Source organism: Dipodomys merriami, unplaced genomic scaffold, assembly GCF_024711535.1.
Source record: "Dipodomys merriami isolate MVZ:Mamm:240054 unplaced genomic scaffold, mDipMer1.0.p SCAF_5, whole genome shotgun sequence".
NCBI lineage: Eukaryota > Metazoa > Chordata > Mammalia > Rodentia > Heteromyidae > Dipodomys > Dipodomys merriami.
The window spans coordinates 32,104,141-32,123,399 of NW_027206068.1; the positions used below are offsets into that span (position 1 = coordinate 32,104,141).

The 19,259-nt window shown below is 35.0% G+C and overlaps 1 protein-coding gene across 3 annotated transcripts in view; it reads left to right on the top strand.

Annotated features, from left to right (window-relative positions):
• The window catches only part of Cd36 (CD36 molecule (CD36 blood group)), a 78,458-nt gene that overhangs the window by 12,494 nt on the left and 46,705 nt on the right, over positions 1-19,259 (top strand). The window contains exon 1 of one of the 3 annotated variants that reach the window (XM_069996351.1): positions 12,186-12,277. The exons of the other annotated variants lie outside the window; for them this stretch is intronic. The gene's annotated coding sequence lies outside the window, so the exon portion shown is untranslated. Of the gene's footprint in view, positions 1-12,185; positions 12,278-19,259 lie in introns of those variants that run through there. 3 annotated transcript variants of the gene reach the window in all.

Below are 19,259 nucleotides of genomic sequence, written 5' to 3' on the forward strand. Positions count from 1 at the left end.
TTAGGTTCAAAGTTAACTATTGAACAAAAAGATTGAGTTAGAAATTACTTTAAATCAATATATGTATCTCAGTGGAATTAATACATATGTTAAATATACATGTACCTACATTTTTAGATGTGAAAGATTCCTTCTAAAATTATGACATAATCTGATGTTTTGGTATTTCAACAACAATCACCTTTCTTTTTTAAATTTAATTTTTTAAATTGACAGTATATTACCTTACCAAATCCAATATGATGTTTTAAAATATATACATTGTAGAATGAAAAAAAATATGTTTCCTCACAGTTACCATTGTTATCATTTTTATTGTAAGGATTCTTTCTACACATGTCTAAATAAGAATGTAAACTAGAAATTTGTATCATCATGGGCTTTGCTTAAAAATACCCACTGATGAGATAATCTGTAAATACCCTAAAGTATATTCATGTACTGAAATCAACTCATTCATTGGCTCATTTTGATGAGTCTTTTCTTTACCTAGATCTAGTTCTTGATTGTAAACTTTGAAATAAAATGGCCAATATCTCCTGTTGGTCTGTGGCCTTCTGCCCCCCCAAACCACTTTTGTGACTTTTGCTCCCACTGTTACCTTCCCCTGGCCACCTCTTCCCACTCTGTGCCCACAGTGCTGACACACTTGTCCCAGTTCTATACTACACCGTAAGGCCAACCTGGGAGTCAGCTCGTAACCCAACCTGTTAACATGTTACCTGTGTGGGAAAAATGAGAAATAGATGAAAAACTTACTTATTTTAAAATATCAGTTCGTATCTGTGTCCCTTTGCTATCTGCTCTGTGACATGTTAGCCTTTGTAGCACATTCATTTCTTCAGAGACAGTATTACAAAAGTGCCAAGACCTTTGGTTCTTTTCTTTTTACAGTTTTGCATTTACCAACTGACGTTTTAATTCCTGTCCAGGTCTCATCACTTTTCCATTTCTCCCTACTGGTGTCCCAAGGGACCATCAAAAAGCATATTTCTCCTACTCATGGTGATGACGCTCACAGTTTGCTTTTGGTTCTGTGCTATGACCATAAACTGCAAGCACATTCCTCAGTAATCCCAACTCTGTTTAGAATGGGACAATCTGTTCCTTTTTATGTGAATACAAGTAAATACAAGCTACATCTTTTCAGTGTTACAATGGTCCTTCAGCTGGAATGCTCATTACAATTTACTGCTTTCCATGTGACCATTCAGAGAAATAAACTCTTATCCTGTTAATTTCCCTTACTTACAATTACTTAACTGCTATTTCAATTTAAAAAACATATTCAAGCACCTTAAAATAGCCATCAGTGCCTGAAAATCTTCTGTTCTTTTTCTGTTTTTGGTTGGTTGTGGGGCTTGAACTCACGACCTGAGAGCTGTCCCTGAGCCTCTTTGTGCTCAAGGTTAGAGCTCTACCACTTGAGCCACAGTACCACCTTTGGTTTCTGAGTGGTTTATTGGAGATATGAGTCTCACATGGACTTTTCTGCTTGGGCTGGTTTTGAACAAGATCCACAGATCTCAGCCTCCTAAGTATCTAGGATTACAGCCTTGAGCCACTGGTGCCCCACTTCAGCTCTTCTTAATATTTTTCTTACTCTATTACATAATTTTTACATTAAAACTTCCTTTCAATCTCCTTTGGAAATTCCCTTTTCACTCAGTTGTCAGACAAGCTGTGTCATTTGTCCTCTGTCTCCTGATTCATTAGTTCACATCCTTATTTTGGTGGCATTTATATTCTGGGAACTTCATTACTTAATACTCTTGAAAATTCGTGACGATTTGAGTGTATAAAGAATAAAAGTTGGAAATTTTTGAAGTGATTACTTTTCACTTCTAAATTCCCATTAGTGCTTTGAAAGTATGTTTTCTTAGCATATGAAACATTTCTTGGTATATAGTGTTAATCTTGAGCCTTTCAGTCTTTTGTGATCTATTTATTTTTATTTTTCTACCTTCAATTTTCCTCTTTTCCCTTCTTGTACCTTCTTCTCCTCTCTTTTCTCCTTCCTTTCCCTCCCTACCCTCTTCCTTTCCTCAGCTCCCTTCCCTTCCACCTTTTCTTCTTGTTTGTTGTCTCTTTCCCCTCTTCTCCCTCTCTCCTTCCCTCCCTTCTTTCCTCCCTCCCTCCCTCCCTCCCTCCCTCCCTCCCTCTCTCACTTCCTTCCTTCTTCCACAAATCTTCCTTCCTTCCTTCCTTCCTTGGTTCATTTTGATTTTTTTTCTTTATTTTATTTTTTATTTTTTGGGTCTGGTCGTGGGGCCTGAACTCTGGGCCTGGGCGCTGTCCCTCAGCTCTTCAGCTCAAGGCTAGCGCTCTACCACTTGAGCCACAGCGCCACTTCTGGCTTTTTTCTTTTTGCTTATGTGGTGCTGAGGAATCAAACCCAGGGACTCATGCATGCAAGGCAAGTGCTCTTACCACTGAGCCACCGTCCCAGCCCATTGATTTTTTTCTCTTTATGAGACCAAGTTTTGTTTTGTTGCCCAAGCTGGTCTCAGCCTCCTCAGAGCTGGAATTACAATATGCCATACTTCTGCTTACTTGTCAGCCCCTGAAACATTCTGAAGATGCAAATTAGATCATGATGTGTGGTGTTTCAGTCCTTTGAGTATTAGATTGGTAGCTTTTTGCACTCTAGCATCTTATATCTCTTAGTTCTAGAGATTATTATATATTCTACCCCTATTTCTTCATTGTGGTTTTAATTTTATTTCCCTTTCTATGGAAATCCCTTTATATATAAATTAGGCATATTCTATGACTCTTGCTACTCTACTATCACAACTGCCCTACTGGATTATTTCTATAATTATTGTTTAAATTTTTCAGATTGCTGCCTTTTAACTTTATCACTATGGTGCCTTGGTTTGCTATTGTAGTAGTAATTGTCTTACAGTTTGAAGGCATTAATCATAAATACATGTTTTCTTTATCATTATTATCTTTAAGTAGTTGTACAAAGACGTCTCAGTTCACCATGTCAGTCTATGAGTACAAGGCATCTAGATCATCTTTCATCATTCTTCTTTGTCTCTCCCAGCCCCACCCAAGTCCTCAGGTTTCTTAATTCCATTTTCACGTACATTAATTGAAGATTACAAGTTCCTCTTCTCACCCTTTCTCACTTCATTTGTCTCCCAGCATATAAAGTAGATTAGCTTAGGCTGGTCTTGTCGTAGTCTCCTTGCCTTATCCTCCATATTAATTATCATAAATATTAATTAGCATAAATATTAGTTTTTAAAATAACGTTTTTCTGCTTGTTTTCACTAATTGCTTGTTCATTTTTTTAAATTGTGTCTTACGGGTCCTCAAAATACTAGTGGTTTTCCATTTATATTTTAAAGTGTAGACAACAAGTGAAGATTTACACAAGAGTAAAAATGCCTCACCTCATCAGTAACGTAGGCAGGAAAATTTGGAATGCAGCTAGTCTGAGCTGATATAGGGTGCAAGAACAGAACCCCGTATTTCCAAAACTTTGTACCAAAATTGTAAATTATCTTTTAATTTTGTATTTGCTATTTATGAAAATGATACTAGTATACCAATCTTTTCATTTCTTAAATATTTTAAACATTCAAACCTGTTTAAAATTATATACAGGGCATATATTTTATTCCTACTGGATGGTGCTTCTGGAAAGTGATCCATATCCAGGTTGTTTTCCCCATTTACCTCCATTAAAAACCTCATTTTTCACTGTATTTGATGTCAGTGCCCCGAATCTTGTATATACACTTTTCTAATTTGGGAAAGGGAAGGAAAAAAACAAAATGCTTAAATAGGGATACAGGTTGACCCATTGTAACTATGAGATGCACAGACACTATGTTGAAAATGAACTTTACAATTTAGGCAGGGGCGGGGCGGATGGGGAGGGAGTGTATTTGTGGACTTGGGAGGGAAAGGATGATAGGATACTCAGGGGGAAAAACAAAGGAGGAGGTAACAATGCTTGATAGGAAACGTATTCATTACCTTGCTCATGTAACTGTAACCCTCTGTACAGAATTTTCTTTCTTGCTATTGTTTCCAACATATTTATATGATGATTTCTTTGTTGCTTTGTATGTGCCTCCCCCATGGTATAACCCCTGTTTTCACTGTATTTGATATTCGTATAATTTGTGGAGAGGAAGGGAAAAAACAAAATGTTTAAATAGGGATACATGTGGACCCATCGCAACAATGAGATGTACAAGATGCTATGTCAAAAAACGAACTTTACAAATTTGGCTTGTGGGAGGGGGGGATAGAAGGGCAGGGATGGTAAGGAGAAACAAAGGAGGAGGCAGCAACGTTTGATCAGAAATGTATGTACTCATTACCTTGTTCATGCAATTGTAACCCCTCTGTACGGTATTATCACAATAGAAAGAAACAATAATAATAAAGAAAAATGTATAAAAATACTATGAATCTATGATTTCTCTTACACTTTCTCTTTGGCCACAGATAAATCTTATAAACATTTGTTTGCCAGAATTCTGGAAATGGAATGGAGAAGGATATAGGGTGTATAGTTGCATATGTTTCAACAAATATGTGTTCCATACACCTAGCTGAATCTCTTGTTATTATGTCCAGTCTTTGGTTTGAAACTCAGTTCTCCAAAAGTAAGCACTTAAACTTTGGATCATATGTAGAAGAAGACTGGACAGGACTAAATGTATGGGGAGAAGAAAGTCTAGAGCTTAGATCTTTTCCTTAGGATACAAATCAAGTTACACTCTGATTTCCATGGATCCATAGTACTATTTAGGTTTTCATAGCAGATTCTATTTTAGTCTTACAGGCTTCATCGTCTAGGCTAACATTATTTATAATCTATTGCCCATCTGCTTTCTAAAATTAACTTGCTTGTGATCTGTATTATCTGTATCTTGGAGCCAAACAATGTATTCATTTTTGTAAATTCTGTTAATTGCATTTTAATGAGGTTTTGAGTCCAAGAAAAATAACCCCTGGGATCTGCCATGTTAACCAGAAGTCTTGGCCATGATTTTAAACACTAGAATAACCTTGTTAACCCCTTGTTCAGTACTTCGTGCCTGCTGGCGTTAAGCATTTAAGTGTCCCATTACAGGATCTTTTTATGTTTCCCTCTATCTATAGACATGAGGTTTCAAGTTTGGGCTTGGGAGACTAATCTGTCCCTTTTCATAACATATTACTGCAGTGCTAATGTAATCACCTAAGTGTTTTATGTAATTCCTTCATTTTATTTGCTTAGAATTTCACTTCCTTAAACTTAGATTCAACTAATCTTCTCGGGAAGATTAAGGATATAAAAGTTTGTGAACATACTCTTAGAATTTCAGCCTCCACATTCTCTCTCTCCCAACTGAAGGTCTGGCACATGTTTGTTTCCTCTAATGTAATCTAAGATGATATTGTGAAGTATTGAGACACAAAGCTTTGTTTCCTCCCATTCTCTTCACTTTCTTTTTGGTCTAAATGATATTAATCAAAAAGTTGAAGATGTGATTTCAGTGGAGCGACAGAACTGTCCTGACACTACTGTCTGTTTTTCATAAACGTTTGAAAGATAGCCAAAATTCACCCAACAGCACATTCGTTCTTGCCTTTCACTCAACAGGTCAATGAGAGTTTTTTAGATCAGAAATGTTTCTCAGAACAAATCTCAACAATACACCAGGTCCACCATGGCATCAAGCCTTTGAGTATCATTGGGTGTGTATGGAGAATAGCCATGAGCATTTAAAAGTAATCCATGGAAATGATTGGAACATTGAGTTGTGTTCACTGTCCTGAGACAAATATGTCAGAGCAGAGGAAAGAGCTATCTCATACAAAGTATTCCTGGCCAGAACAAGGAATAGCCATGGATGGGCTGCTCTGTGTTCTCTTCTATCAAAGCATTGAGAAAATCATAACTTGATTTTATTTTTGCCAATTCTGAGGCTTCAACTCTGAGCCTGGGTGCTGCCTCTGAGCCTCTTTGTGCTCAATATGAGCCTTGCCATTTGAGCCACAGCACCACTTCTGGATTTTTGTAAGTAGTTTATTGGAAATGAGTTATGGTGACGTTTCTGCCTAGGCTGGCTTTGAACCCTAATCCTCAGGTCTCAGACTCCTGAATATCTAAGATTACAGGTGTGAGCCACTAGCACCTGGTCATAACTTGATTGTTAAACCAGAAATTACTAAGAAAGGTCAGCATATAAAGATGTCTTAATATTGAATGTATACCATACCTTTTCATTAGATAGAAAGGAGGTTTGTGGTAAAAAAAAGAAATGTAGAAAAATAGAATTTCCATTTTGCTTACTCGAATCTTTTATGACCACAAAACTAAATTCCTTTTAAATAATGTAAAATTATTTTCAAGGTTTCTTGTGATAGTTCTCTCTTTTTTTATTGTGAGAATACCATACAGAGGCGTTTACAATTACATGGGCAAGATAATAAGTACATTTTTTATCAAGCATTGTTGCCTCCTCTTTGTTTCCCCTTCCCATCCCTTCCCATACAATAGTTCTCTCTTATCAAGACAAATGAAACCCTTTTCCTCAGTCTATTATAGCATCTCTTTGATATAAATAAATTTACTATTCATGCTCCATTTGCCAGGATAGACAGCTATTCCCCTAAATGCTAGAACTATGATTCATACATGTAATTCTGATTTAATTTGAAAATCTTAATATATATCATATTATTTTACTTTCAAGAAATATATCATTTTACTTGAAATAAATATGTCACTTATATGAAGCCATCTGATATTTCATTGGTCTTCAAACTCTATATTCAAACTGTATATATACAAAATCCATATGTATACAGTTTGAGCAAATAATTGTCATATTACAGTCATATGATAGTCTAATACTTTAGAATGGTTACTATAGGGACAAGCTAACATTGTTACAGCAAGCAATTATTTTAATATTTATTTTAAATATTTAATATTTGATAAATAAGATGAAAGCAAATGTCAATAAACATGTCCTAACATCTGAAGAATCATGTATGATTGTTTAAAAAGTCAATCACTACCACCACATCCACCTCAAAATCAGATTGTGAAGATAAGCACATTGGGCTTTTAATATCCACTAATCATAAAGTCCTAAAGAGGAAGTACTATAAGATACCACTAAGCTGAAATGTTTATAAGTTTATATAAATACATATTTCTCCAGTTGTCTTATTTTAGTAGATTGCTCATATATCTGAACCTTTGTCCCTTTGCTTAGACAGAACTTCAGTTCAATTCAGGGGAAATGTTATCCAATTCTTGTTTGGGGCTAAGAAAGACACTTACTTCAGGACATTGAAACACTTACGTGAAAGCTTTGAGCAAGATTTTGCTTCTTATTACCCAATCCAATTGAGCAACAGAAGGAGAGACTCCAGGAAAAACTGTGGGACAGAGGCCAGGGAATGAGTTACACGTGGAGGAAGGATCTATCCTCAAACTGACCTTTGCTTCTGGGAAGGTCAGTAGTGCTTCAAAATGCCTGAAACCAGGAGAGCTCCTTGTGTGACAACTACAAAATATATTTTTCAATAGCGACTTCTGAATACTCAAAAGACTTTTTAAAGGGTAAAATAACAACAATTAAAAGGGAATGTCACTACTTTTCAAAAACAAGCTTCCATGATATAGTATACCGCAGTAGGTTATCTCCCCAATGGCTTAGTGTGAACAAGAGAAGAAAACAAAAACAGATCTTTATTTAAAAATACTTTTCAACTGTGCTTCCAAATGAAAGTTTCTTCATTTATATTTAGTTTCTTTAAATCAGGATATATTACTTAGCTTTAAACTTACCATGAATAATTATTTACATATAGAGGTTTCTTGTTCCCTTAAACTGGAATAGAACTGTTTGTTTTGTTTTGTTTTTCACTCCTAACATTCATAGTAACATGATATGCTTTCATTTATAGTAAGATACATAGAAATGCACTAAGGCATTTTTTATCTTTGCTATATTCAACAAAGCAAAGAAATCTGCAACTGTCATAAATGTTCAGTTTTTTATATTTTAGCCTAAATAATTTTAGTTTGAAAAACATGACTATGCTTCCAAAGTTATATTTAAATATTTTTAATTCTTTATTCATTATTTTCAAGCTCCAATTTGGTATTTCTTTAACAAGTCAAACATATTTACCCTCATTTTCTAAATTTAAGTGGATTTTCCTTTAGATCAAAAGCTACTAAATAACAAATCAAAATGCTTATAAAGTGCAATCAATAGTTTTTCTACACTCGGCATTAAATATAATTTTTGAAACAAATTTTTTTATTTTCTACTTATGTATCTTTCTGCTAGTAAATTTTGAACATTTAGCAGACTAAAAGAGGAATTGACTTCAAGTCAGTTGACTACAAATTTTAAGATTAATTGCTCTTGAATTCTAAGGTGAAACTGCATTTTTTTTCTAGTAGTGCCTGATTTTGGAATTTGAGTGATTTTCAATGACTAGCATATTTTGAGGTTACTACAGCAGCATTTTTCATTTTCCCCCTTAGAGTTTTTGACTTGGGATAGAGATTGCTACATTTTTCTAGAGATGGGGAAATGACCTCTGCCTTCCTTCCTCTTCTGCATTGGCCAATAATGCCTAGTAGTTTATCTCTGACTCATATGTGAGAAAAGAGCTGAAGTGTATTTTCTCTATGAAGCTTGTCATTTATCTTTTCAGACTTTACCCACTGGAAATTTCCTCACTTCCCAGACTGTACTATAAACCTTCAGCCTTGTTTGTGCTACTTGGTGATGATTTATGTTTATCTGACCTGATTGGCAATAGGTACTGATTTATTTTTTTATGTGTGTGTTTTTATGTTTGTGTATGTATATTGCTACTGGAGCTTGAACTCAGGGCCTTGCAGTCTGGCTTAGCTTTTTTGTTTAAGGCTGGTGTTCCACCACTTGAGCCATACCTCTACTTCCAGCTCTTTGCTGGTTAATTGAAGTTAAGAATCTCATAGAGTTTTCTGCTTAGCTGGTTTCGAACCATAATACTCAGATCTCAGCTTCCTGAGTAGCTAGGATTAGAGATATGAGTAAAGAGAGATTAACCTTATATCTTTGAAATTCTCTGAACCCAGAGTTAGTTATCACCAAGATACATTAGCATATTATACTTAAATGGTTGTGTGTATAAATTTGCTATTAATAGTAAATCTATATAAAAAATTCTAAAGCATCAACACAGCATAGAAAAGTACCTTTGCTGAGAGATTTATTCTGACAAAAAGAAAGAACTTAGATATGAGCAATAAAGGCTTACTTATACTTTACTAAGTATCCTTAAATTAAAAGTTTAATTTTAAACATTACTTGTCAGTTAGTTGTATAAATTCAAAGTTAGCTGTTTTATGCTAATCTGGAAATGCTTGCATTTATGAAAGGTTTCCTTGTGTCAGTTAATTTCTCTATAAAAGTGGCTGAGAATATTTAATTTCTATTTTTCCTGGCTCCATGGGAATATTCATCAAGACATCTGACTTAGAGGAATATGTGAGCAATTATTGACCCCTTTCTTACCTTTTCTTCCTCCTCCTCCTCCTCCTCCTCCTCCTCCTCCTCCTCCTCCTCCTCCTCCTCCTCCTCCTCCTCCTCCTCCTCCTCCTCCTCCTCCTCCTCCTCCTCCTCCTCCTCCTCCTCCTCCTCCTCCTCCTCCTCCTCCTCCTCCTCCCTCCTCCTCCTCTTTTAATATTAAGGTTTGAACCAAGGAGTTCACATTTGCTAAACAGGTACTCTAATACTTAAGCCACACCCACAGCCCAGGTTTTCACCGGTTATTTTGGAGGACAAGGTCTGTTTCTTACCCATGTGGATGCCTGAAACATAATTTGCCTACTTTTGGCTTCCCATTGCTGCTTGCCATAGCTTCCAGCTTCCCTCTGTGATGATGAATCTTACAACTTTTTCTGCTGAGACTGGTCTGCAATCATGGTTTTTGTGATCTCACCCTTCCACGTGCTTAGGATGACAAATGCATGCAACTATTCCCAGCTATTGATTAAGAAAGGATCTTGTAAATTTTTCTGCCAGGGTTGGCTTTAAGCCATGATCTTCTCCATCTCAACCTTCCAAGAAGCCAGGATTACAAGAAATGAATCCTAGAATTTCAAAAGTTGTCTCACATAAGAGGAAGAAACAGGGTATTTTAACTAAATAAGGAAGTTTTATTATCTTATTCAATCATTGAAATTAAAAATAAAAGTTATTTAAAATATAATACAATTTAGCCTGACATGGGTGGCTCACACCTGTAGTCCTAACTACTCAGGAGACTAAGATCTAAGGATTGTGATTCAAAGACAGCCCAGGCCAGAAAGTCTGTGAAACTCTTATCTGTAATTACCACCAGAAAACCAGAAGTGGTGCTGTGGCTTGAGTGGTAGCGCTGTTGCCTTGAGCTGAAGAGCTCAGGGATAGTGCCCAGGCCCAGAGTTCAAGACCCATAACCGACAAAATATATATATTTGAAAGTTTTAAAATCTTAACTTCATGCTAGTAATATAGCACTAATAACATCATATATAAATCATGATGTATAAATGATTAAAATTACTCAGCAAGCAACATTAGGTTGAATAGAATTATTGAAGAACAAAGAATTATGACACACATTAAAAAATAAATTACAACAGTTCCTTATATAAGACAGAACCTGGGGGTAAAAGAAGTTTAAATAAAGTTAAAAGTACAGGAAACAGACTTATAGTGAGAACAAGTAAGCAATACTTTGCTTGAGGGTTTTTAATATAACCATTAAGATAATTTAGAACAAGTGTTTCTAACTCCTTGGGTTCCTGAAGCCTCTCTTGTTAAAATAACCTCTCTTGTTAAAATAACATATTCTAACAATATGAAAGGTATCACACACACAGAGAAGAACTGTATCACACACTGAAGTACACAAAAAAAATTCTTGGTTTGTGAGTCAGCCCTATTCATATCTGAGCAAATGTGACTTCCTTGTGAGTCAAGACGTTTTGTGGTCTTCTCCCTGTGAGTTTTTTAAATTGGAATTGTCTTCTGTGTATAAGCTGTGTCTTTAGGAAAGAAGCTCCTCCAAACTGTTTCTAAACAAAGACAGTTTCCAAAGATCCATCTATGGGTTGGCTTATTTGTATAAATAGCTGCAATAAATGCCAGTATATCTGCAATATACACTTAATGAGCTAACCACAGATAACCCATGCTCGAACTGCTGTACCCAACAGGTGGACAGTGAAACATTTCCAAATTGGGTCTTGGAAAACTGTACTTGGTAGATGTTTTTCACGAAAGTGCTTCTGTTCATACCACGGGCGGGAGTCGGGGGAGGGCAGGGATGATAAGGGGAAACAAAGAAGGAGGCAACATGCTTGATATGAAATGCACTCATTACCTTGCCCATTAATTGTAACCCCTCTGTATGGTATTTTCACAATAAAAAACTTATTAATTAAAAAAAGAATAACTGCAGGACATAGATACACTTAATATATTGTTTGAAATATGAGGATGCATGTGGTTCTGGGGAGATACTGCCTCAAATTATGTGGGGAAAAGCCTCCTTTAGCACCTTCAATGCCCTTATTTTTCTAGAGAATAATTTCTTTGTTTTAATTTGTTTATATATATATATATATATATACACACACACACACACACACACACACAGATAACATATGGTACTATAATAGTGAGAATACTATACTCATCAAATATTGCCATCTTTGTTTTCTTCTATGCAAAAGAGTATCACTGCTGTTGCTAATAGTCAGGACCCTTTCCAATCTATCTTCATCTCTGGCTTTCCCAAAATCATCAGTGTATAATTTCTCATCCCAAAGAAGAATGCATGTGCAGTGCTGTGATTAATGAGAATAGAGTCCTACCACCAAGACATAGAATGAAGACACCCAAAGGAATTGTCATGAGAAAGTAAGCAGAGATATCCCAAGAGAGAGACTGCTGCTGTGTTCTTTTAAACGTCAGAGAGTAATTGTTTCTTTTTTAAAAGGAAAGACGCAGGGTAAATAGCAGCTCATTTTCAAACTGGACAAGTTACAAACACTAAATGCAGAGTTTACAGCAGGTTTAGCAGCTCAATTGCCACACTGGACTGTCAATCAAAATTCCATAACCATTCTTGGATAGTTAGAGGTGGAGCTGTGGGTATAGAGCAGTGATTTGACCTAAGCACTTAGAGCAAACACAACTGGAGTCATTGCTGCTGCTCTGTGCTCTTCCAACCAGCTTTTTCAACGGACTTCAAACTGGTAATTATGTCTGTGTCATATCTGAAAGTTATCTAACTTAAACATTTAGCAGGCAAGACTAGTACCTGAAATACTAAAAGTTCTTACTGTGATCTAAATTTTGCTTTGTTCTTGCAGAGTTCAGGGTGTATTTGGATTTCTTCTTTCTTTCAAAGAGTAAAATAGGTGGGGTATTAGAGGCATTCAGGCAATTATTCTGTCTCTAACTTTGAAATAAGTGTTTGCATGGAAAATCAAGAGAATGCATGGTCAGGTGCAGCAATTTTATTGTGGTCCTGCCAGTAATGTCTGTATTAGTGTGAAAAGAGGGAAAACACTAAAAAAAATGAAATTATTTAAATCCCCCAACATACTGATGTCTATGTACATACAACAATCAAGGGATAAATTAATAGGGAAATCATCTGAAAAGGAGAATATTCACATATAACGATGTTTTATTCTTAAGGGTATGCATGTTCCAGAAAGAATGCTAAATTACAGATAGCGATGTTCTACCTGAACATGACTATGTTCCAACTTGTGTTAACATTTTTAAGGTAGAGTTGGTTATCTTCCCAATATTGCAGAGAGAATTTATTCTCCCTTGCTTTAGATGGACAACATTAACAAACAGAGGTCACAGAGACAGTCTCCATTGCTGGCATTCCTGGCTTGGTGCTGGTCAACAGGTGACTTCTGTGGCTTATTTAAGAGAGGATTTTGCAATTTTATTTTAACCTCAAGTTGGAGAATTTGGTTATCAGACTTCCATGCTGACTTGTGCTCCTGAATCTGTGATATAACAGCTAATAATAAGGTATGTAAAATAACACTACACATTAACCATTGAGTAAATGCCCATTTCAATTTGTAAATTGTCCCCAAAGTATTTTCCATGGTAATCTAAATTTTTATAAAAGGCACTCACTGAAGCTGAATCTACTTGTAGAGATTATCAGAACAATTGACTTCAATGAAGCAAGTGAAATGTATCTATTTTATGTATATTATATATTTTATATATGAAATATTCCTTTTACTGGGCTTTTATTTGAGACTTGCATTATGGCACAGTCTTCTCTAGGAACAAATAATATTTGTATGCATTAACTTCATTGTGATTATTGTAAATAACTGGAAATGTAGCCTCGGGGATTAAAAACACACACAGAAGGGAGTTGTTTGCCTCAGTGGACAGGGTGAAGGAAAATGGAGTGCTGAAAAATATGCTTACGGATTGCAATAAGAAAGGCTACACATGTTCATTCAAAAAAATTATAGCTTTGTTTTTTGTACAAAGACCTATGCAATTCTACTTGCAACTTGAGTGGTTAATGTTGTTACTCAGTATAGAGCATCTGCAATACCATAATCATGGCATTTAATCAAATATTCCAGCACAAAAGATATCAGACAATTACTACATTAATGGAGATTGCCAAAATTATAATTACTTGATACAGAAAAAAATGACATAGTAGATAGTCATGCTATAGAAAATATATTTTATAAATTTTAAAGACGTTTATTCATTCTAGCATTATGCAAATGACCATTTCTGGAGAGTCACATTATATACTGCTTCTTGTTTATTCATTCAACAAATATCTGTTTGCCCAACATAAATACTGACCATTTTCTGTACTCAACTTTATTGACTTAGAGCTGTGAGTTTTCAAATGATTTCTCAGTACAAGTATTAGCATCATTTAATACAGGGACTGGTGTCTGTACAAGGTCATTGCTTTTCTGCATAGTCAAGAAATCCTCCATTAAGTTCGGTACCATGGTGTTTATGTTTGTTCTTTAGAGATGATAAAAGATCAGTGGAGGCCTAAGTATCTTCAGTCTGTGGAGTCTTGGGTTGCTTAGAAACCAGTGACTATAGGCTTGCTATGGCAACACAATTTATCAGTGAATGCAAAGTTAACTTAGCTGGCCTTGTACTGACTATAGTTTGCTGGTAAGAATATTCAGATAATCTTTTCTATCTATATTTTTATTCTTTTGCAATCAAGCTAAGTGACATAATAATATGATTTAGCCAACTTAAAAAATAATAATTTCTAATAGATTTTAACTACACAGAAGCTAAGCTTAATTTCTGCATGTATATTTCAAATTATGATGTGGGCTGGCTTCTATCATATCTATACATATATAAGTGTGTGTATAGATAGCTACAGATATATTTTGTATTAGATAAAAATCATAAGAAAGCAAAACTAGGACAGTATATTTTTATTGGTGAATGTGTGCTAAGAAAAAGGGTTGTAAATATGTTTCATATCAATAGTTCTATGTAAATAATCTATATATCTATGTACTATAATGATATTTTATTACTAACTCCTTCTTTGTAGATCATATAAATTTTATCTCATAATCTTATGTTTAAAATAATATTCTATGTAATGGACAATGAATATATTCAAAACAGATTTGATCTGGAAAACACATTTTGAAGTCATTAAAGAGATATCAGAGAGATTGCTCTTCTTCAAGTAGCTTCTGGCTCCTGTTCATTTACATTGATTTTATTCAGGCTGATGTTAGGCATGCTTTTAGATTTTAAAAACAATTGTTAATGACTTACATATTTGTCCTGTATGTGAGCTAAAATCTTCCCTGTCCTCTGTATATGTGAGTGCTGTATTTATGTTATTTCCCTATTAATTCCAACTTGGTGTTTATCACAATTAATAGCAAAGCAAGTAGCCTCTCCTGAGACTAGAATAATACAAGGCTGTATTTACTGTTCTTCTCTCCAGGGTTTTGGCATTTATACATTTTGTTTTGATATTTAAGAGTTCACCATATTCAAGATTCTCTTGAGAGTCAATAATGCAGTTTGTCTCTATTTTTCACAGGACATTATTAAGACGTGTGTGTGTGTGTGTGTGTGTGTGTGTGTGTGTGTGTGTGTGTGTGTGTGTGTGTGTGTGTGTGTGTGTGTGTTCAGGTATTAGGCAGGAAATTGGCTTGTAGAGAATAAAAATTCAGAGGTTGGAGTTGTGGCTCAGTTGGTAGAGTGATAACCAATGAGCAAAAGTGGCAAGTTCAAGTCCCAGTCTTGTACATTAAAAAAAGAGAATAAATATTCATGAGCATGGAAAGGAAACACAATAGGCAAATGGAAACAACATAGTACAACTATTTATATAATGGAAAGGAATTACAGTAGACCAGTGGAAACAATGTGGTACAACTACTTGTTAGTAATATATGTATGTTCATTACTCATTATTTGGAAAATGATTAAATCCTTTTAGTAAATAAAAAATCATTTTAATCAAGATGTCTGTGTATTAGTGATAATGGACACATAACACAACTGCTTTGGATCTTGAAAATGTTTGTGAAAAGCTGAGGAGGAACATGTCATTTGTGAACTACAATAATATAATAAATGCTAATGTTCATAAGAATATTTTTGAATATAGGATAACTAGATAATATATCTGTTTTATACATTTCCATTTTTGTACAGAGCAATTACATCTGTTCTTTTTGACATTGCATGTGTCATGCCTGCCACAGAACTGGAAAACCACCAGCCCTTTAAACTTGATATCAAGTAACTTGAAAAGGCCCAGATACCTCTTGTGTCTTTTTTTTTAAATCTGTCATGTGTTACTTATCCTTTAGTTTACTTTACAATAATTCAATCAATATTGAATCCCAAATTATCTGTCGGTTCCATAAAATTTAGGATGTGATGATAAAACCTATAAATACACTTTCAGGTAAGTACATTATAAAAATTTGATGTGGTGTAATCTTCCCCTGTGTTACTCAGAAAAGAACAAATACAATGTAAATGGAATTTTTGAAGACCTTCTTCTGTGGGCAGGATACCACATAGAGTTATGTGATATCATATTTGCTTTGTATTAATATTTTTAATATTTAATATTGTCAATATTTTCTGCATATACTATTGGAAACATTACCACAAGAGTACAGTTTTATTTTTTTCCAAAATGATTCAAAACAGGAATCACTTTGAAGTCATGTTTCTTGCCTACTCTAAGAGAAAACTTTGTTTACATATTTACTTTTTTTAAAGAGATGTGATCTAAAGTTTATGTGCTTACATAAGAGCTCAGAATCACTTCATATACTTTCAGCCTAAATCAGCTGAGTCAATACAAAGGTTTACTTGGTCCTCCTGTATTAGGGTACTTTGACCCAGGCTGGCTGTCTTTGAGTACCTAGAAATACAACAATATATGTCTTAATTCTTATCCATAGTGGCAGGAACTGGATCAAAGAAAGTGGACAGAAAATAACTTGCCAGCAAAGGTGGCACAGTAGCATTGTTTTCATAACTGTTTGAGAGAGAATATGTATTATTACACTCCTATTTTACTAACCACAAGAAATGATTAAATAGAACATTGGCATTTGTAGAAGCATGATCATTGTGAAACGGCATATCAGAAGATGGTGACAAGCTATACTTTGCTTCTATACTTACTGCAAAAAGGCAGCCTTAGAAATCACCAGGTGATCTGTGGTTTTGGGAATCCAAGATGCTTGCTATTACTCAAAGAACCTAGATGTTAAAGGGAAAGGAGATATTACCATCTTATTTTTAAGAAAACTTAGGCAGATGTACCCCTTAGAAAATGAGATTTATTCTACCACAATGGATAAACTTATTCAAATTTTTTGATTATGTGTTATCTTTATACATGAAAGCAAATTCTTGAAACATCTTTAACATTTCATACATCATATTAATCTAAATAGTCATTGCCTATTTTTATTTTAAATTTTATTTGTATACAATTGGATGGATATTAACAGTCTTCAATGGTAGTCATTATAGAATGAAAAGCAAAAGGTATTCTAAGTGATTGCTTTGCACCAAAATACTTTAAAGAAATAATCAACACAGGATTTTTCTCTAGTCCCAAACAATCTGGCAAACAAACCAAAGAATGTTCAATAAATAACACGAATCATATTTAGTTTTCATTATTTGTATTTTAATCAATTCAAGAATGTCAATCATGCTGGGTGCTGGTGGCTCACGCTACTCAGGAGGCTGAGATCTGAGGATCCTGGTTCAAAGCCAGCCGGGCAAGAAAGTCCATGAGACTCTTATCTCCAATAAACCACTAGAAAACCGGAAGTGGCGCTGGCCTTGAGCTGAAGAGCTGAGCACCCAAACCCAGAGTTCAAGCCCCACAACCAAAAAAAAAAAAAAAGTATGTCAATCATTTTCTACTATAGACTAGTAAATACAAAGTTAAGAGAATAGTGGGGGCTGGGAAGATGGCTCAGTGGTAGAGCGCTTGCCTTGCATGCCTGAGGCCCTGGGTTAGTTCCTCAGTACCACATAAGCAAAAAGAAAAAAGCCGGAAGTGGCGCTGTAGCTCAGGTGGTAGAACACTAGCCTTGAGCTGAAGAGCTGGGGGATAGTGCCCAGGCCCAGAGTTCAGGCCCCACAACCGGACCCCCCCCTCAAAAAAAAGAGAATAAGTGGTAGAAAAGTTTCAGTTTTGTATAAATTATTTTGTGTAATATATAGAGATTCAGTATTGTGTATTGAACTACCATAAGAGGCCATGTTACTTAGCTAAAACAAGTACATCACAAATCATATGAACTCTTTGTTTCTTCGAATTCAGGCAAGAATCTGTGCTTTTGTGTGCAGAATGACATGTTAATTTTGATGCAATTCAAATGCATATGTAACTAAATACACATAACTATATTACATAAAACATATATTTAATAAATAACATAAAAATACATATAACTAAACTGGAAATCAAACATCAAGTGGTAAAAATAAATCAAGGTCCAATAAATATAGTAGAGTTAAAGAAAGAAAGAAAGGAAACTGAAAATGCTATAAAAATGGTGGTATTTTCCCATATCTCAGGAAATGGGAATGTTTAATGGCTTTTAATTTGGAGTTTCATGAAATGTGACTTGCATGTTTTATAAATTTGTTTCACCTCAAATTTTTACTTGATAAAGCATGTTCAGATGGTGTGCGCATCTCACTTCACATTTACATCTCTACCCACTAACAGGAGAGAGACATCATGGAGTAGGATAGTTTTCTAGCAACAACAGTGAGCTACCGGCAGAGAAAGAACTTGTGTCTTAGAAGTCCCTGAGGACTTCCATGCTAATCAACCAGTATAAATAGCAGGACTAGTAGATCATTTGAGGATAACATTCCATACCAATGGAGACTCCCATAACCAGGATAGGAGAAAAGTTATATCCATGAACATGAAAGAGAACAGTCACAATAAACACGTGAAGCCTTGGCTTGTTGAAGGGAGAACAAGGAGGTTAATAGACACGGACATAAAGACAAGATTTCAAGACACTTCAAATGAACAGCCATAGCAGAGTTCTTTCTATGCAGCTCACAAGACAAAGTATTTTAACCATTGTCATGCCTCCATATTGTGAAGCAGATTTTAATGGTGTTCCTGAAGTATCAGGGCTAAAATGCAATTTAATAGGTAAGTTAAACTTCTCTAGTATGCAAAACATTATCTAAAACATTATGTGGAGATCCAAAGTGAATGTCATATTCTCTCTCTGTCTCCCTCCCTCTCTGTCTCTTTCCCTCCTCTCTGTCTCTGTCTTTCTCTCTCTCTTTCTCTCTCTCTCTCTCTCACTCATCTCTCCTCTCTCTTCTCACAACTGCTCTGTAAGTTTGTGATTTCTTTTCTTTTTTTTCCAAGCAAGTAATCAGTTTTCATAAAGACACACCTAGGACAACTGAGACACCTCAGTAATTTTGAATTATTCTGACTTTATAAGATATCTACCACGCACATTATCAAATAATCTGCTACTTTTTCTTCAGAGTTGGTTCTAATTTTTCCTCAAAACAAGTTATCCAACTATGACTTAAATAAAACAATGTAAACATTTTATAACATTTCTAGAAAAAGCATTTGCCTTTGAAAGTTTCATCATATATATGATACACACCTTGTGTGTGTCTATATATACTGAGCAT